A 19,118-nucleotide genomic window follows, 5' to 3' on the forward strand; every position below is an offset into this window, starting at 1 on the left:
CCCACAATATAAACATACCAGAAATACCATATTTTTAAAAAACTGTAGCAAAGTCAAATGTCTCTCAAACAGACACAAAAAAGCCTGTCATGAGTAATTCTGAATAAAGCAATCTGTCAGTTGTAAAATGCAAGTACTCCTTTATAAATAGTTTGCATGCTTCCAACTTGCTTAATAAATACCATGTTAATAGATCAAAAATATTCAGAGAGAACATCTTCAAGCCCAGGAAACATTAACTAATCAGTTGCTTATGTAACATCAGACTGGATCTCCCTTATCATTTATTGGGTACAAATCAAATTTATCAGGGGCACTTATCAGGGGCAAATCAAAACACCATCAATTGCCCAAAACAATTCCTTTTCTTGCTATGCTTTTCCACTCATCACATAGCCAGGAGCCTGAACACCATTTAATACTCCACTTCCTCCTCCTCTCATCAATAACTAAATCCCGTAGATAGTGACTACTGAAGAACTTTGTCTTCTGGTCTCCACCCATTTCCATTGCCTTAATTAAGCCTTCATCCTCTACCTATTGGACAACTGCAAGATCCTCCAGCCTTCAGCGTCTTGAAGTAATTCATTTATCTTTGAGACTTCTCTTTCTTAAATACACTTTTGATACATCACCCCTCTGATCATACTCACCCTTCAATGGCTCCCTGTTGCTTCTAAGAAGAATTCAAAATTCAACACGATGTCCTCCCTCACATCCCATATTCCAGCCTTGTCAAGTTGTTTTGCTTTCCAATTATCAGGATACTTTGTTCTCTATGTCCTAACAAACCAACTGCTCCCCATCCCAACTCCAAAAGAGCCCATGTAACAATTAGGTTTTTTTTTTTTCAAGGGGAAAACTTATTTCCTGGGGCCTGTATGACCTGTCCCTTGCCTCTCAACCTGACACTACCCTCCTCTCGGGCTCAACTCTAGCTGTGCCAGCCCTCTGTAGGTTCTGCTTCCTTCCTCAGTGGAGACATTTCAACATGGAGACCCCTTGCTAACTACTCTTCATTCACCTAACTTGAACTCATTCTTCAGGTTCATTATTTGACTCAGGGTCAATGTGACTCTCTCAGTGAGACCTCCCATCATGTCCACCCCAAAAGGAAGTTTGGTCTTTGCTGCATGCTCTTCACTATTCTTTTCCTTCATTGCATTTATCACAACTGATGGTTATATAGTTAATATTGAGGTTATTATTTCAAAGCTCATCACCCACAATGAATACTCACTTCTGTGATTCAGGTTCAAAGTTCATCCCCAGAGGCTAGCACAGTGCCTAGTACTCAATAAAAGTTTAAAAATCAATGAGTAGTAGCTCCAGCCTTACTCCATGTGTACATAATATTCTGTTGTCCCCAACCATGCAGATAGAAAAGTCCACTGCCTCCCTAGCAACTCACCTGTGCCCTGAACAGAATTAAATTGGAGTACCCATGATATATAATGCATTTCCATCTTATTCTTTTTTCTACTAGACTACAAACTTCCTGTGGGCAAAAATCATGTTATATCTTTGAAGCATGTGGATCCTTAAGTATAACAAAAGGTGTGCAGAGGGGGAATGTATGTCTACAGCTATACATTTTGGGGGGTACCACAAGAATAGCAGTGTATTAGTCCATTCTCATGCTGCTATAAGGACATACTTGAGACTGGGTAATTTATAAAGAAAAGAGGTTTAATTGACTCACAGTTCCACAGGGCTGGGGAGGCCTCAGGAAACTTATAATCATGGTAGCGGAAGCAAACACATCCTTCTTCACACAGCAGCAGGAAGGAGAAGTATGAGCAAAAGTAGGGAAAGCCCCTTATAAAACCATCAGATATTGTAAGAACTCACTCACTGAGGGTAACTGCACCAATGATTCAATTGTCTCCCACCAGATCCCACCTACAACACATGGGAACTACAATTCAAGATGAGATTTGGGTGGGGACATAGCCAAAACATATCATTCTGCCCCTGGCCCTTCCCAAATCTCATGTCCTCACAATTCAAAACACAATTATGCCTTTCCAACAGTCCCCCAAAGTCTCAATTCATTCTAGCATTAACCCAAAAGTCCAAGTCCAAAGTCTCATCTGAGATAAGGCAAGTTCCTTCCATCTATGAGCTTGTAAAATCAAAAGCAAGTTATTACTTCCTAGATATAATAGAGGTACAGAAATTGGGTAAATGCACCCATTCCAAATGGGAGAAATTGGCCAAAGCAAAGAAGTTAAAGGCCCCATGCAAGTCTGAAATCTAACAAGGCAGTAATTAAATTTTAAAGCTCCAAAATAATCTCCCTTGACTCCATATCTCACATCCAGGTCATGCTGATGCAAGAGGTGGGCTCCCATGGCCTTGGGCAGCTCCACCTCTGTAGCTTTGCAGGGTACAGCCACCCTGTCAGCTTCCTTCACAGGTTGGTGTTGAGTGCCTGTGGCTTTTTCAGGCACACAGTGCAAGCTGTCAGTGGATCTACTATTCTAAGGTCTGAAGAATGGTGGCCCTCTTCTCACAGCTCCACTAGGCAGTACCCCAGTGGAGGATCTGACCCCACATTTCCCTTCTGCACTACCCTAACAAAGGTTCTCCATGAGGGCTCTGTCCCTGCAGTAAACTTATGCCTGGACATCCAGGCATTTCCATACATCCTCTGAAATCTAGACAGAGGTTCCCAAACCACGATTCTTGACTTCTGTGCACCCAAAGGCCCAATACCACGTGAAAGCTGCCAAGGTTTGGGGCTTGCACCCTCTGAAATAACAGTCTGAGTTGTATGTTGTCTCCTTTTAGCCAAGGCTGGAGCTGCAGCAGCTGAGATGCAGGGCACCATGTCCCAAGGCTGCACAAGGCAGGGAAGCCCTGGGTTTGGCCCATAAAACCATTTTTCCCTCCTAGGCATCCAGGCCTTTGATGGGAGGGGCTGTTGTGAAGGTGTCTGACATGCCATGGAGACATTTCCCCATTATCTTGGTGATTAACATTCAGCTCCTCATTATTTAAGCAAATTTCTGCAGCACGCTTGAATTTCTCCCCCTAAAATAGTTATTTTCTATTGCATCATCAGGCTGCAAATTTTCCAAACTCTTATGATCTGCTTCCTCTTGAACACTTTGCCACTTATAAATTTCTTCCGCCAGATACCCTGTATCATCTCTCTCAAGTTCAAAGTTCCACAGATCTCTAGGACAGGGGCAAAATGCCGCCAGTTTCTTTGCATAGCAAGAGTGACTTTTACTTTAGTTCCCAACCAGTTCCCCATCTCCATTTGAGACCACTTCTGCCTGGACTTCATTGTTCATATCACTATCAGCATTTTGGTCAAAACCATTCAAAAAGTCTCTAGGAAGTTTCAAACTTTTCCATATCTTCCTATCTTCTGAGCCCTCCAAACTGTTCCAATCTCTACCTGTTACCCACTTCCAAAGTGGCTCCCACATTTTTGGGTATCTTTACAGCAGTGCCCCACACCCAGTACCAATTTACTGTATTAGTCAATTCTCATGCTGCTATAAGCAGATATCTAAGACTGGGTAATTTATAAAGGAAAGAGGTTTAATTGACTCACAGTTCTGCAGGGCTGGGGAGGCCTCAGGAAATTTACAATCATAGTGGAAGTGGATGCAAACACACCCTTCTTCGCACAGTGGCTGGAAGGGGAAGTATGAGCAAAATGGGGGAAAGCCCCTTATAAATTCATCAGATCTTGTGAGAACTCATTCACTATCCAAAGACCAGCAACATGGGGGTAATTGCCCCCATGATTCAATTACCTCCCACTAGGTCCCTCCCATGACACATGGGGATTATGGGAACTGTAGTGTTTCAAGATAAGATTTGGATTCTGGATCCCAAACAAGTTTGAGGAAATTTGAATATGGACTATATTTGAGATGATTTTGTGAAATTATTATCTTAGGTGTAGTAATGATATTTTTTACATAGAAAAATGTCCTTATTTTGAGGAGCATGTAGAAGTATTGAAGGGTGAAGTATTATGATATCCTCATCTACATTCAAGCAGTTCAGGAAAAGACTATGAACAGTTATGCATACATCTTACTTAAACACAAAGTTGAGTCTATGTGTATATACAAGAAGAAAGCAAGAGAAAGAAAGCAAATGTAGCAAAATGAAGAGAGTATGACTATGTACTATTTTCTAGAACTTTTCTGTAGGTTATTTTTTTAAATAAAAAGGAATGCAAGTAAATAAAGCAAGCCTCTTTCACATGTGAACTAAATATTCTACACAAAGCCCAAGTATGCTCCTTTGAAGTTCTAAATGCACTAGCCACTGAGGGGGAACAATGCCTGCAGCCTTCATGTAGGGAAGGATTGTTTATCAAACCCTGGGGGATCCCAACCTTCTGATGGGAAAATAATAGCCCCTGGGCAGTGCCATTAGGAAGACTATCTCTGGGAGGAATAAAAACTAATCTGGTTAGCATTTCCTGATGACCCAGGCAAAGTGGTCCCTGCCCCAACACAAGCCAGTCTCTTTTCTGCTAATTCCTTTGCCCACCATATGTGAATTACACTGCTCTTTGTGTTAAGTGACCAGAGATTAAAAGATGAGTATGATGCAGCCCCAACCTTCTGGTCATTTGTTCCAAAAGTGACCATTTAATTATTGTCCAAACCAAGATAATTTTGAGAGTAAAAGGAGGGTACTAACCAGACAAGGTGCCGAGATAACAGGTATAAACTGGGAGTGTCCTAGGAAAATTTGGTTGTATGGTTGTCACCCCCAGAGTGGGGACAAACACATAAATAATAGCAACAACAGCTAGTCACATAACAAAATAATATAAAGAAACTGTCATGAAGACATTGCCTGGGAATTCTGAGGAGTGATATTTTTTTGAAGGAATCAGGAAGGACTTCATGGAGGAGGAGGAATTTTAAAATAATGATAGGATCTCTGCAGATACAGATAGAAGAGAAAGTCATTCTGGATAGAAGAAACTGTGTGAGCAAAGACCAAAGTAGTAAAATGTAGGGTATACCAGGAAAGTGGAGGCAACTAAAATAGCTGATCTGAAGAGATGTCCATAGGAAAGAAAGGGAGATGGGCCTGGAGAGGTAAAAATGAAATCATGGTGAAAAGTGTATAGTTAATACAACAGGCAACAGGAAGTCACTAAGTGTTTTTGAGGGAGACAGGAATAAGTCTGTGGAGGGCCCTGAATGTCAGGCAAAAGACTTAAAGCCAGAGAATCAGATCTTTTACAGAGCGAAGGGTCTTCTACAATAGAACTCATAAGTGAAAATCTATATTACTCAGCCTGTAAACATGGATGCTATAAGCCAAAATAAGTTGTTACAGACATTGATGTCATAAGCTTTTCAAAATCACCTTTATTCTTTCTTGTGAGTGATTCTGTTTCATGTGCTGGGCCAAGTATTACTTCTCCTGTCAATGTTTCATCATAAAAACCTTCACGGCCCTATTTCCATAAAGTCACTGTCACAGTAACAAAAATGAGAGAGTTAAAATGTTCAGAACTGCCCAAGCTAGAGATGAAAACCAAAAACACAGCATTCGAGCTGAAGGAAAAACAGGTCACTAAAAGGGGAGGGATGCGATAAGCTTGCGGTCAGGATGCGAAATTACATTTTGAAGGCACAGCTCACTTTAATGCAAGTCCTCCTACTGCACGCAAGAAGCCTGAAGCACTCTCACATTTAGTAAGATTAATTATATTATTCCTAAAGTTTATTTATAGCTCTTTACTGGGTTGCATAGAAAATTTCAGGAGGAAATGTTAAAAGGCAGGTTTTCAACTATTTTCAATTTTATTCCAGATATTTGACTAGACAAGAGCACATGCCTCCTAAAAGAATAAGTTATTCTAAAGAAAACTATTAATATCAGATCTTTCCGGAAAAGGTGAACAACACTGGTGAGGCAATCTCATTTCCAGAGGAGAATGGCTCAACAGGAAGCCAGCGTTCTGGTCTCTTAAGACAAAGCCAGCAATATTTGTAAACAGAAACCATGTATTCCCTTTCTATAGAGGGTGTGCCCCACTCTTCAAAACATATTCCCTGGTCATGTAAGGCCATGAATAAATCAGAGAAAGGCCTGAGCTGGAGAAGTAGTTCTTGATTTTTCAGTTCACAAGAGTTTTATATCCACAAAGAACATCCAAGAATAACATCCAGGAAAAAACAAACAGAAGCCAACTTTCAAAGGCTTCCACTGGTCAAAGATGTAATAATTTGAGCTTTCAGAAAGATAACTGCAATTAAATGGAAGCCATTAAAAATGCTTAAGTCCACAAGTTCACATATGTATATAAACCTTTGGAGGATGAAAAAGAACCAACTTATTATTATGAAACCTGGTCAATAAAAAGAATCAAATATTTATCTTGTCTCTCTGTATGAACTATATCACTGGGTAACCAAAAAGTAAATAAGGGGCTGGGCACAGTGGCTCATGCTTGTAATCCCAGCACTTTGGGAGGTGGGCAGATCACTTGAGGTCAGGAATTCAAGACGAGCCTGGCCAACATGGCGAAACCCCATCTCTACTAAAAATACAAAAATTAGCTGGATGTAGTGGTGCACGCCTGTAATCCCAGCTACTTGGGAGGCTGAGGCATGAGAATCACTTGAACCCAGGAGATGGAGGTTGCAGTGAGCCGGTACCACGCCACTGCACTCCAGCCTGGGAAACAGAGTGAGACTCCATCACAAAAAATAATAAATAAACAAATAAAATATAAAGTAGATAAAGGGAAGCAATTCTTTGCATCCCAAGTGATAAATGCAAAAAAAATGTCAGCGTGGAATATTATCATCTTAGAAGCCCCAATAACTAAATGAATCTAAGCATTAACCATTGTTAGTATTACAAAAAGACAAACAACACAAATGTTATCTGCTTCCTGATGGAAAAACACACCTATAATCTTCCCAAAGGAATTGCACCTGAGTTTGATCAAACCTCAAATTCCAGCCACTACGCTGCAAGAAATACAGAGGAACACAATGAAATGTACCATAAGATTGCAATCAGCAAAATCTAGCCTATGAGAAACTCTACAAGTCAGAAGGCTGAGTTCATCCACAGACAAATAATAAGGAAAAAGAAAGGGATGGAGCAGGAATGTACAAATTAAAAGAATGGTATACCAACATTCATTAAACGAGCAGAACTAAGCTATAGTATCTAGGGATGCATAGCTGGGCAACTGATATAAAAGTCCAGGTAATGGTTACTTATGAAGTGAAGGGGGTTATGATGGAGATGGGTCACACAGAAGAGACTTCTAGGGAGGCTGGTGAAGTTCTCTTTCCTGGCCTGAATGGTAGTTACAAATGTGTTTGCCTTATGGTAATTCACTATGTTACATATTTGATTTGCAGTGGGGGTTATATCTGTGTTTTATTTTATAATGATGTAGTTTGATCTAAAAAGAGTAAAGAAAAATATCTACATCAAACTCCTTGAAACCATGAAAAATCTGATCACTTTCAGAGGTATAACAGGTAAATAAGGCAATAATAATTCCTATTGAAGGAAGGTGAGCAAAAATATATTCAATAAATTGCTATGATCAATATTAGAAAAAAGTTAGCTAGGAAGAAATAGAATTTGAGTATGAAAACATGAAAGGAAAGATGTTCATTAATCGTAGAACTCTGTGGCCTCTGATCTCCCTGTGATCCCTGGAGGTGTAGTTCATTTCCCCATGTACAAAAGGGGATTGTGTCCAAGCCTAGAGTAAGCCCTATGTAAGAATCATGGCTTAGAGTACTAGAGTTTTGGAGCAAAACCAGCCTCTTCTGCTAATTTTCTCTCTCTGAGTAAGAGCTGCTGACTTTTCCCCTTGAAAGCATATTCTCAGGCTCTTGTGGAGACAGAACTCCTGCCCTAGGACACTAGATGACCATATGAGCTTTGCTGCCCACCACAAACTAACAGGTCATCATTTAATCCACCAAACCATAAAATCAGCTAAGTGAAGTCACACTCTGTCACCAAGTGGAAGTGGTATATAAGATGGGTCTGTAGCAAGTCCTATGGATACAAGTAAGCCATATGATTCGATGGCTCAGATTCCTATGGCCACCTACTCCTGATACATTGCTGCCTCTCTCTCAATCCACACCTATGGCTTCAAAAGGAGTTCCCTGTAACCAGACGATGATAGGGGAAAAAAAGACTCGGACACATTTTGCATATGATACTCCATTATACATCAGCAACAGCTAGAAGTAGGCCATTATATATCCACTCAGGGGTGGCCCTGAAAAATAGTAGAGAGAGAAAATCCTCCCAGTTGGTAGAACTTCATAACACATCTGGATATCTGTTTTGTCTAGACTGAAAGATGGCCAGAAGTACAAATCTACACTAACTCATACATAATGGATAATGATTTGGCCAGATGGTCATCGACTTGGAAAGAACAGAATTGAAAATTGCTAAAAAGGAGGACGGAGGAATAGGCAGATGGATGACCTCTTGGAAAAGGCAATGAGTGGGAAATATTTGTATCTCATGTGCATGCTCACAAAAGGACGTCCACTGCAGAGAAGGCTGTCGATAATCAGGGGGACAAGATAACATATTCTGAGGATGTCAGCCAGCCATTTCTTCCCAGCCACCCTAGTAACTTCTCCATAGATTTATCTTCTGAGTGGTCATGACAGTAATCAAAGAGTCTTACGTGTAGGCTCACCACAGTGAATCTGGCTAGCATCATTACTGTGTGTTCACCCTGCGAACAGCAGGGGCCAGCAATGAGTCCAGGTGGACTATTTAGCTGTGCTATGGTGGGTGAACTACACTGGATTCTTTCCGTTATGAAGTGGGCAAAGATTTGTTCTCAGGGAAATCAACATTTCCTCTGGATATGGGTTTGCCTTTTGCAAGTACCACCAATTACATATTTAGAAAATGCCTTATTTACCATTGTGGCACCACTTGCGACATCACTTCTTATCAAAGCGCTAATTTCACAACAAAAGAGTGCAGCAATTGACTTGTAGCCACAGAATTCTCTAGTCCTGCCATATACTCCATCATCCAGAAGCAGCTGACCTGGTAGAATGATGGAATCATCTACTGAAGGCTCAACTGCCACTAACTGGGAGGTAACCTCTTGAAAGTTTATGGCACTATATCTTACAGGATGAAGTACATGCTTTGAATCAACAACCCTTAGAGAGTGGTATTCCTCCCATATCTATAATACATGGGTCGGAGAATCAAAAATTAAAATGGGAGAGTCTATTCTAACTATTATGCCTAATACGCTAGTCATAAAAATGTTGCTACCTGTGCCTAAGATTTTGGGCCCTGCTGGTTTAAAGTTATTCATTTCCCAGAAAAGAAAAGCCAGCTGCAGAAACCAGAATGGTTCCACTGAACTAGAATTTGAGATTACCACTTGGTCATTCAGACTCCTTAAGCCATTGTACAAACAAAAATTGTTCTACTGTGCTAACTGGGGTCCCAATTACTAAGCTAAAATAAGATTGTTGCTGGATAATGGGGGCATTAAGAAAGATGTCTGTAATCCAGAGGATTCTCTGTGGTGCCTTTTTACTTCCATGTCCAGTAGTAAAGTTAATAGAAGATTTCAATACACCAACAAAGGAGGGACGACTAAGGACACAGACTTTTCAGGAGTAAAGATTTGCATCAGCCCTTCAGAAAAAGAATCCTCACCAACCAAGGGGTTAAAGAGAAAAGCACATGGGAGTTGATAAGGAAAGAAAGAAGACATATAGATATATAAAAATGTAAATCCTAGATCTTTCTTTCTTGCTTGCTCTCTCTCTCCTCCCTCTAAATACACACACACACACACACACACACACACACACACACGCAGCTTTGTGATCAGTTACAGAAGTGAGGACTATAGCAACTATGTATATTTTCTTTCTTGTACATATTTGTGTATAGAATTCACTTTCCCCTTTTTCCTTTCCCCAAGTGTGTCTGTTATACAAGGAGTGTGTCATATAAGTTAACTACAAACTAGGTGGTTAACTTTACAATTTAGTCTTGTAAGTTACATGATAAATGGGATTTTGATTAACCTGTAAGGGGAATTAACATCATCAACATATAAATGTAAATGCACCGACTAATGGCACTTCGTATCCCCCTTATCAGGGAACTAGTGAGCATGCCTTCATTTGTACAAAGGATAATTGCATCAACAGAAGCATTACAATGTTGCTGTTGCTGCTTTGTCAAGTTTATATATGGGTGGAGGGCTGTGTATAGATGAAAAGGAGACAAAGGGGTGGACTGTGCCTAACAGTGTATTGCCAACCCAAATTCGCATTCATCCCTATACCTTCCACTATACTGATGGGGAAAGAAAGTAGCACGCCACATTTCTCAGACTAACTCACCAATTGGCTTCTTATTGGGCTTTGTCATGGGAGCACTAGCAGGATATTGTAAGACCGGAAGAAGGGAGGAGTGTTTTTGTTTCTTTGGGCTTCTGGCAGTGCCTTCAATGGCAGTGGCAGTGATGACATCATGGTTGGCTAGTGTGGGCTTCTGGGCTGCTGCTCAGCATCTTTGGTTTAATAGCGTGGACTGTGAGACAACTGAAAGCAGGGACTGTCTTAAACTTATGTGTCCCTGACAGTGCTTGGCCTAGGGCTAACCTCACAGTAGGCACACTTATAAGTGTATAGTAGTGTTCATTGTATTCACATTGTTGTGTAATGAACCTCTAGAACTTCTTCATCTTGCAAATCGGAAAGTCTATACCCAATAAACAATAACATTCCTTTCCCCCCTGCCCTTAGCCTCGGTAACCACCATCCTATTTTCTATTTCTATGAATTTCACTACTTTAGATAAGTACACACATGGTATTTAAAATCTTACGTAAGTGTAGAATCTCTAAGAGTTGCAAACGATACTAGAAGTAACCTAGTGCAAGGTCTCACCCAGTGCATGGGCCCCACCTTTTTCATCTTAAATTCAGTAACATACTTTTTGATCACCTGGTCTCTGCTGGAAGAATCTCAGTGACTGCTTCAAAAAGGTGAGCCATGCTATGGGGGGACTCTTCCTGTAATAACAAAGTTCTTCCTCATATTAACCCAAAATGGTGACCTTTTACCCATTGATAGTGGTCTATTTTCTAGAACAGAACACATTCCCTCCCTCTTCCAAAGTTTAAATGTTTTTATGTTATTTTAAAAATATATTTGTATCACACTTGCTTTAGCCTGCCATGAGACAATGATTCACATGAAGAAAATCAGAAGACACAAAGAATATCAACTTCTGTTGAGATCCAACACTCAGTAACAGTGCACTGTGTAGCCAGAGGTCTCCATAGTCCGGAGAAAGGCAACAGAATCCAGGAACTAATTAAAAGAGTGAATCAGCGTTTGTTCCTGAGGCCCTCTGCTTGACTAGGCTTTCAAAAATAAATATTCTTCCACATGTCCATGAGATTACTGACAGTTTCTCATTAGGTAACTACTTATCTCTTTAATGAACCAAAAGATTCTCTCTCAGGTAGTCACAATATTTACCACAATTGCAAAGATAAAAATTTTCAGTAACAGAATTTCATTCGCAAAAGTCTCCTCATTCAAAATGATTTCTGAAGTTGCAGAGGCAGGATATGGTCATGTTCTTGCACCATTTCTAGTGACATTCATGGCAACCCTTTCCCCAACTAATCGCACATGTTACTTATATCACAAAATCATATTGTTGCTATAGAAACATAGCCAAATAATAATAATAATAATAATAATAAACAGTTTGAAGAACACAGAGACTATGACAAAATATCTCTAGTAGAAGATCAGAAGCTGGTCAGGAATGGTGGCTCATACCTGTAATCCCAGCGCTTTGGGAGGCTAAGGTAGGAAGACTGCTTGAGGCCAGGAGTTCAAAACCAGCCTGGTCAACATAGCAAGGCCCATCTCTACAAAAAAAAAATAATAATTAATTAATTTAATTTAATTAGCCAGGTGTAATCATGCCCACCTGTAGTCCCAGCTACTCAGGGGGCTGAGGCAGGAGGATCACTGAGCCCAGGAGTTTGAGGCTGCAGAGTGCAGTGTCCTGAGATCTAACCACTGCACTCCAGCCTGGGTGACAGAAAAAAAAAAAATATATATATATATACACACACACACACACACACACACACACAACCTAATATATATATCACTATATATTTTTTCACTTAAAAGAGAAAAGTAAAAATAAGTAAAGTTCAGGAAGCCATAATTTATAAAGAATAAATATAAACTGCTAAACATATGGAAAAATATACATCTAGCTTGCAATCAAAGAAATGCCAATCAAAATAACATAAGAGGCCGGGCATGATGGCTCACGCCTGTAATCCCAGCACTTTGGGAGGCCGAGGCAGGAGGACCGACCACCTGAGGTCAGGAGTTTGAGACCAGCTTGGCTAACATGGTGAAACCCCATTTCTACTAAAAATACAAAAATTAGCTGGGCGTGGTGGTGCATGCCTGTAATCCCAACTACTCAGGAGGCTGGGGCAAGAGAATCCCTTAAATCCTGGAGGCAGAGGCAGCAGTGAACTGAGGTCATGCCACTGCACTCCAGCCTGGGTGATGGAGTGAGACTCTATCTCAAAAAAACAACAACAAATATAAAATATAAGATACTACCATTGCCTTGACACATGAGGATAAGGGGAAACACACACTCAATACCGCAGGTGGAAGTGCCAATTGGTCAACTTTTTATAAGATTAATTTGCCAAAAAAGTAACAGAAATCTGAAAAATATTAATATATTTTGATCGAGAAGCTTTATTTCCTGTAACGTAACTTAAAGAAAAAAATTTTTAATCAACACACAAAAAAGTATGTGTAAGGGTTTTATAATCTGTAGTAATAAAAATTGGGAACACCTAAATATCAAACAATGGATAAGTTAAACAAATTACAGCTCCCTCAGAAGATGGACTTGTACATAACCATTAACAAAAGCAAGCACTTATATGGCAATGTTAAAAGGCAGGCTCTATTTTAAGCAATTTATAAATATATTAACTCATTTAATCTTTACTATAATTCTATGAGATAAGTACTATTATTGTCCCTATTTTACAGAGATAAAAGAAAGGCATAGAAAGTTAAGTAACTTCCCCACGGCCATGAAATCAAATAGTGTTAAGCCAGTATTCATTCAAATTCAGGCAATCTGGCCCCAGATTCCATGCTCTTAACCAACATACAATTATACTATAGAAGAATATTTAAGAACATGTTACAAATCTCAAAATATACCTGTAGGAGCAAGATGGCCGAATAGGAACAGCTCCAGTCTCCAACTCCCAGCGCGAGCTACACAGAAGACCGGCGATTTCTGCATTTTCAACTGAGGTACTGGGTTCATCTCACTGGGGAGTGCCAGACGATCGGTGCTGGTCAGCTGCTGCAGCCCGACCAGCGAGAGCTGAAGCAGGGCGAGGCATTGCCTCACCTGGAAAGCGCAAGGGGGAAGGGAATCCCTTTTCCTAGCCAGGGGAACTGAGACACACAACACCTGGAAAATTGGGTAACTCCCACCCCAATACTGCGCTTTAAGCAAACCGGCACACCAGGAGATCATATCCCACACCTGGCCGGGAGGGTCCCACACCCACGGAGCCTCCCTCATTGCTAGCACAGCAGTCTGTGATCTACCGGCAAGGCAGCAGTGAGGCTGGGGGAGGGGCGCCCGCCATTGCTGAGGCTTAAGTAGGTAAACAAAGCTGCTGGGAAGCTCGAACTGGGTGGAGCTCACAGCAGCTCAAGGAAACCTGCCTGTCTCTGTAGACTCCACCTCTGGGGACAGGGCACAGTAAACAATAACAAACGCAGCAGCTCTGCAGACGCAAACGACTCTGTCTGACAGCTTTGAAGAGAGCAGTGGATCTCCCAACACGGAGGTTGAGATCTGAGAAGGGACAGACTCCCTGCTCAAGTGGGTCCCTGACCCCTGAGTAGCCTAACTGGGAGACATCCCCCACTAGGGGCAGTCTGACACCCCACACCTCACAGGGTGGAGTACACCCCTGAGAGGAAGCTTCCAAAGCAAGAATCAGACAGGTACACTTGCTGTTCAGAAATATACTATCTTCTGCAGCCTCTGCTGCTGATACCCAGGCAAACAGGGTCTGGAGTGGACTTCAAGCAATCTCCTACAGCTACAACCTACAGCTGAGGATCCTGACTGTTAGAAGGAAAGCTATCAAACAGGAAGGACACCCACACCAAAACCCCATCAGTACATCACCATCATCAAAGACCAGAGACAGATAAAACCACAAAGATGGGGAAAAAGCAGGGCAGAAAAGCTGGAAATTCAAAAAATTTCCCCCGGCAAAGGAGCGCATCTCCCCCGGCAAAGGAGCGCAGCTCATCGCCAGCAACGGATCAAAGCTGGACGGAGAATGACTTCGACGAGATGAGAGAAGAAGGCTTCAGTCCATCAAATTTCTCAGAGCTAAAGGAGGAATTACGTACCCAGCGCAAAGAAACTAAAAATCTTGAAAAAAAAGTGGAAGAATTGATGGCTAGAGTAATTAATGCAGAGAAGCTCACAAACGAAATGAAAGAGACGAAAACCATGGCACGAGAAATACGTGACAAATGCACAAGCTTCAGTAACCGACTCGATCAACTGGAAGAAAGAATGTCAGCGATTGAGGATCAAATGAATGAAATGAAGCGAGAAGAGAAACCAAAAGAAAAAAGAAGAAAAAGAAATGAACAAAGCCTGCAAGAAGTATGGGATTATGTAAAAAGACCAAATCTACGTCTGATTGGGGTACCTGAAAGTGAGGGGGAAAATGGAACCAAGTTGGAAAACACTCTTCAGGATATCATCCAGGAGAACTTCCCCAACCTAGTAGGGCAGGCCAACATTCAAATCCAGGAAATACAGAGAACGCCACAAAGATACTCCTCGAGAAGAGCAACTCCAAGACACATAATTGCCAGATTCACCAAAGTTGAAATGAAGGAAAAAATCTTAAGGGCAGCCAGAGAGAAAGGTCGGGTTACCCACAAAGGGAAGCCCATCAGACTAACAGCAGATCTCTCGGCAGAAACTCTTCAAGCCAGAAGAGAGTGGGGGCCAATATTCAACATTCTTAAAGAAAAGAATTTTCAACCCAGAATTTTATATCCAGCCAAACTAAGTTTCATAAGTGAAGGAGAAATAAAATCCTTTACAGATAAGCAAATGCTTAGAGATTTTGTCACCACTAGGCCTGCCTTACAAGAGACCCTGAAGGAAGCACTAAACATGGAAAGGAACAACCGGTACCAGCCATTGCAAAAACATGCCAAAATGTAAAGACCATCAAGGCTAGGAAGAAACTGCATCAACTAACGAGCAAAATAACCAGTTAATATCATAATGGCAGGATCAAGTTCACACATAACAATCTTAACCTTAAATGTAAATGGACTAAATGCTCCAATTAAAAGACACAGACTGGCAAACTGGATAAAGAGTCAAGACCCATCAGTCTGCTGTATTCAGGAGACCCATCTCACACGCAGAGACATACATAGGCTCAAAATAAAGGGATGGAGGAAGATTTACCAAGCAAATGGAGAACACAAAAAAGCGGGGGTTGCAATACTAGTCTCTGATAAAACAGACTTTAAACCATCAAAGATCAAAAGAGACAAAGAAGGCCATTACATAATGGTAAAGGGATCAATTCAACAGGAAGAGCTAACTCTCCTAAATATATATGCACCCAATACAGGAGCACCCAGATTCATAAAGCAAGTCCTTAGAGACTTACAAAGAGACTTAGACTCCCATACAATAATAATGGGAGACTTCAACACTCCACTGTCAACATTAGACAGATCAACGAGACAGAAAGTTAACAAGGATATCCAGGAATTGAACTCATCTCTGCAGCAAGCAGACCTAATAGACATCTATAGAACTCTCCACCCCAAATCAACAGAATACACATTCTTCTCAGCACCACATCGTACTTACTCCAAAATTGACCACGTAATTGGAAGTAAAGCACTCCTCAGCAAATGTACAAGAACAGAAATTATAACAAACTGTCTCTCAGACCACAGTGCAATCAAATTAGAACTCAGGACTAAGAAACTCAATCAAAACCGCTCAACTACATGGAAACTGAACAACCTGCTCCTGAATGACTACTGGGTACATAACGAAATGAAGGCAGAAATAAAGATGTTCTTTGAAACCAATGAGAACAAAGATACAACATACCAGAATCTCTGGGACACATTTAAAGCAGTGTGTGGAGGGAAATTTATAGCACTAAATGCCCACAAGAGAAAGCAGGAAAGATCTAAAATTGACACTCTAACATCGCAATTAAAAGAACTAGAGAAGCAAGAGCAAACACATTCGAAAGCTAGCAGAAGGCAAGAAATAACTAAGATCAGAGCAGAACTGAAGGAGATAGAGACACAAAAAACCCTCCAAAAAATCAATGAATCCAGGAGTTGGTTTTTTGAAAAGATCAACAAAATTGACAGACCGCTAGCAAGACTAATAAAGAAGAAAAGAGAGAAGAATCAAATCAACGCAATTAAAAATGATAAAGGGGATATCACCACCGACCCCACAGAAATACAAACTACCATCAGAGAATACTATATACACCTCTACGCAAATAAACTCGAAAATCTAGAAGAAATGGATAATTTCCTGGACACTTACCCTCTTCCAAGACTAAACCAGGAAGAAGTTGAATCCCTGAATAGACCAATAGTAGGCTCTGAAATTGAGGCAATAATTAATAGCCTACCAACCAAAAAAAGTCCAGGACCAGATGGATTCACAGCTGAATTCTACCAGAGGTACAAGGAGGAGCTGGTACCATTCCTTCTGAAACTATTCCAATCAATAGAAAAAGAGGGAATCCTCCCTAACTCATTTTATGAGGCCAACATCATCCTGATACCAAAGCCTGGCAGAGACACAACAAAAAAAGAGAATTTTAGACCAATATCCCTGATGAACATCGATGCAAAAATCCTCAATAAAATAGTGGCAAACCGGATTCAGCAGCACATCAAAAAGCTTATCCACCATGATCAAGTGGGCTTCATCCCTGGGATGCAAGGCTGGTTCAACATTCGCAAATCAATAAACATAATCCAGCATATAAACAGAACCAAAGACAAGAACCACATCATTATCTCAATAGATGCAGAAAAGGCTTTTGACAAAATTCAACAGCCCTTCATGCTAAAAACGCTCAATAAATTCGGTATTGATGGAACGTACCTCAAAATCATAAGAGCTATTTATGACAAACCCACAGCCAATATCATACTGAATGGGCAAAAACTGGAAAAATTCCCTTTGAAAACTGGCACAAGACAGGGATGCCCTCTCTCACCACTCCTATTCAACATAGTGTTGGAAGTTCTGGCTAGGGCAATCAGGCAAGAGAAAGAAATCAAGGGGATTCAGTTAGGAAAAGAAGAAGTCAAATTGTCCCTGTTTGCAGACGACATGATTGTATATTTAGAAAACCCCATTGTCTCAGCCCAAAATCTCCTTCAGCTGATAAGCAACTTCAGCAAAGTCTCAGGATACAAAATTAATGTGCAAAAATCACAAGCATTCTTATACACCAGTGACAGTCAAACAGAGAGCCAAATCAGGAATGAACTTCCATTCACAATTGCTTCAAAGAGAATAAAATACCTAGGAATCCAACTTACAAGGGATGTAAAGGACCTCTTCAAGGAGAACTACAAACCACTGCTCAGTGAAATAAAAGAGGACACAAACAAATGGAAGAACATACCATGCTCATGGATAGGAAGAATCAATATCGTGAAAATGGCCATACTGCCCAAGGTAATTTATAGATTCAATGCCATCCCCATCAAGCTACAAATGAGCTTCTTCACAGAATTGGAAAAAACTGCTTTAAAGTTCATATGGAACCAAAAAAGAGCCCGCATCTCCAAGACAATCCTAAGTCAAAAGAACAAAGCTGGAGGCATCACGCTACCTGACTTCAAACTATACTACAAGGCTACAGTAACCAAAACAGCATGGTACTGGTACCAAAACAGAGATATAGACCAATGGAACAGAACAGAGTCCTCAGAAATAATACCACACATCTACAGCCATCTGATCTTTGACAAACCTGAGAGAAACAAGAAATGGGGAAAGGATTCCCTATTTAATAAATGGTGCTGGGAAAATTGGCTAGCCATAAGTAGAAAGCTGAAACTGGATCCTTTCCTTACTCCTTATACGAAAATTAATTCAAGATGGATTAGAGACTTAAATGTTAGACCTAATACCATAAAAATCCTAGAGGAAAACCTAGGTAGTACCATTCAGGACATAGGCATGGGCAAAGACTTCATGTCTAAAACACCAAAAGCAACGGCAGCAAAAGCCAAAATTGACAAATGGGATCTCATTAAACTAAAGAGCTTCTGCACAGCAAAAGAAACTACCATCAGAGTGAACAGGCAACCTACAGAATGGGAGAAAATTTTTGCAATCTACTCATCTGACAAAGTGCTAATATCCAGAACCTACAAAGAACTCCAACAAATTTACAAGAAAAAAACAAACAACCCCATCAAAAAGTGGGCAAAGGATCTGAACAGACATTTCTCAAAAGAAGACATTCATACAGCCAACAGACACATGAAAAAATGCTCATCATCACTGGCCATCAGAGAAATGCAAATCAAAACCACAATGAGATACCATCTCACACCAGTTCGAATGGCGATCATTCAAAAGTCAGGAAACAACAGGTGCTGGAGAGGATGTGGAGAAATAGGAACACTTTTACACTGTTGGTGGGATTGTAAACTAGTTCAACCATTATGGAAAACAGTATGGCGATTCCTCAAGGATCTAGAACTAGATGTACCATATGACCCAGCCATCCCATTACTAGGTATATACCCAAAGGATTATAAATTATGCTGCTATAAAGACACATGCACACGTATGTTTATTGCAGCACTATTCACAATAGCAAAGACTTGGAATCAACCCAAATGTCCATCAGTGACAGATTGGATTAAGAAAATGTGGCACATATACACCATGGAATACTATGCAGCCATAAAAAAGGATGAGTTTGT

The 19,118-nt window shown here is 40.7% G+C and overlaps 1 protein-coding gene across 2 annotated transcripts in view; it reads right to left on the bottom strand.

The window, feature by feature from the left end:
- NCALD (neurocalcin delta) overlaps window positions 1-19,118 on the bottom strand; it is a 453,797-nt gene that overhangs the window by 338,139 nt on the left and 96,540 nt on the right. The window contains exon 1 of one of the 2 annotated variants that reach the window (XM_073018261.1): window positions 11,841-11,932. The exons of the other annotated variant lie outside the window; for it this stretch is intronic. The gene's annotated coding sequence lies outside the window, so the exon portion shown is untranslated. Of the gene's footprint in view, window positions 1-11,840; window positions 11,933-19,118 lie in introns of those variants that run through there. 2 annotated transcript variants of the gene reach the window in all.

This window comes from Chlorocebus sabaeus, chromosome 8 (genome assembly GCF_047675955.1).
Source record: "Chlorocebus sabaeus isolate Y175 chromosome 8, mChlSab1.0.hap1, whole genome shotgun sequence".
In the NCBI taxonomy this organism is placed as follows: domain Eukaryota; kingdom Metazoa; phylum Chordata; class Mammalia; order Primates; family Cercopithecidae; genus Chlorocebus; species Chlorocebus sabaeus.